This window comes from Monodon monoceros, unplaced genomic scaffold (assembly GCF_005190385.1).
Source record: "Monodon monoceros isolate NGI ecotype Baffin Bay Population unplaced genomic scaffold, NGI_Narwhal_1 Super_Scaffold_22, whole genome shotgun sequence".
Lineage (NCBI taxonomy): Eukaryota > Metazoa > Chordata > Mammalia > Artiodactyla > Monodontidae > Monodon > Monodon monoceros.
In genome coordinates this window covers 112,224,036-112,226,220 of record NW_021703779.1, presented here as the reverse complement: position 1 = coordinate 112,226,220, position 2,185 = coordinate 112,224,036, and positions in this window count along the sequence as shown.

Sequence of the window (2,185 nt, the reverse complement as noted above, 5' to 3'; positions counted from 1 at the left end):
TCATACACTATGATCAGGTGGGGTTTATCCCAGGAATGCAAGGATCCTTCAATGTATGCAAATCAATTAACGTGATACACCATAATAACAAATTGAAGGAGAAAAATCATATGATCATCTCAGTAGATGCAGAGAAAGCTTTCAAGAAAATTCAACAGCCATTTATGATAAAAACCCTGCAGAAAGTAGGCATAGAGGGAACTTTCCTCAACATAATAAAGGCCATATATGACAAACCCACAGCCAACATCGTCCTCAATGGTGAAAAAATGAAACCATTTCCACTAAGATCAGGAACAAGACAAGGTTGCCCACTCTCACCACTCTTATTCAACATAGTTTTGGAAGCTTTAGCCACAGCAGTCAGAGAAGAAAAAGAAATAAAAGGAATCCAAATTGGAAAAGAAGAAGTAAAGCTGCCACTGTTTGCAGATGACATGATAATATACACAGAGAATCCTAAAGATGCTAGCAGAAAACTACTAGAGCTAATCAATGCATTTGGTAAATAGCAGGATTCAAAATTAATGCACAGAAATCTCTGGCATTCCTATACACTGATGATGAAAAATCTGAAAGTGAAATTAAGAAAACACTCCCATTTACCATTGCAACAAAAAGAATAAAATATCTAGGAATAAGCCTACCTAAGGAGACAAAAGACTGTATGCAGAAAATTATAAGAGACTGATGAAAAAAATTAAAGATGATACAAATAGATGGAGAGATATACCAAGTTCTTGGATTGGAAGAATCAACATTGTGAAAATGACTCTACTACCCAAAGCAATCTACAGATTCAATGCAATCCCTATCAAACTACCAATGGCATTTTTCACAGAACTAGAACAAAAAATTTCACAATTTGTATGGAAACACAAAAGACCCCGAATAGCCAAAGCAATGTTGAGAAAGAAAAACAGAGCTGGAGGAATCAGGTTCCCTGACTTCAGACTATACTACAGAGCTACAGTAATCAAGACAGTATTGTAGTGGCACAGAAACAGAAATATAGATCAATGGAACTGGATAGAAAGCCCAGAGATAAACCCATGCACCTACGGTCAACTAATCTATGACAAAGGACGCAAGGATATACAGTGGAGAAAAGACAGTTTCTTCAATAAGTGGTGCTGGGAAAACTGGACAGCTATATGCAAAAGAATGAAATTAGAACACTCCCTAACACCATACACACAAATAAGCTCAAAATGGATTAAAGACCGAAATGTAAGGCCAGACACTATAAAACTCTTAGAGGAAAACATAGGCAGAACACTCTATGAAATAAATCACAGCAAGATCCTTTTTGACCCACCTCCTAGAGAAATGGAAATAAAATCCAAAATAAACAAATGGGGGCTTCCCTGGTGGCACAGTGGTTGAGAGTCTGCCTGCCGATGCAGGGGACACAGGTTTGTGCCCCGGTCCTGGAAGATCCCACATGCCGCGGAGCAGCTGGGCCCGTGAGCCATGGCCGCTGAGCCTGCGCGTCTGGAGCCTGTGCTCCGCAACGCAGAGGCCACAACAGTGAGAGGCCCGCGTACCGCAAAAAAAAAAAATAATAAATAAATAAATAAATAAATAAACAAATGGAACCTAATGAAACTTGAAAGCTTTTTTACAGCAAAGTACACCATAAACAAGACGAAAAGACAACCCTCAGAATGGGAGAAAATATTTGCAAATGAAGCCACTGACAAATGATTAATTGCCAAAATTTACAAGCAGCTCATGCAGCTCTACATTATAAAAACAAACAACCCAATCCAAAAATGGGCAGAAGACCTAAATAGACATTTCTCCAAAGAAGATATACAGATTGCCAACACACACATGAAAGAATGCTCAACATCATTAATCATTAGAGAAATGCAAATCAAAACTACAATGAGGTATCATCTCACACCAGTCAGAACGGCCATCATCAAAAAACCTACAAACCATAAATGCTGCAGAGGGTGTGGAGAAAAGGGAACACTCTTGCCCTCTTGGTGGGAATGTAAATTGATACAGCCACTATGGAGAACAGTATGGACGTTCCTTAAAAAAGTAAAAATAGAAGTACCATACAACCCAGCAATCCCACTACTGGGCATATACCCTGAGAAAACCATAATTCAAAAAGAGTTACGTACCAAAATGTTCATTGCAGCTCTATTTACAATAGCCATGACATGGAAGC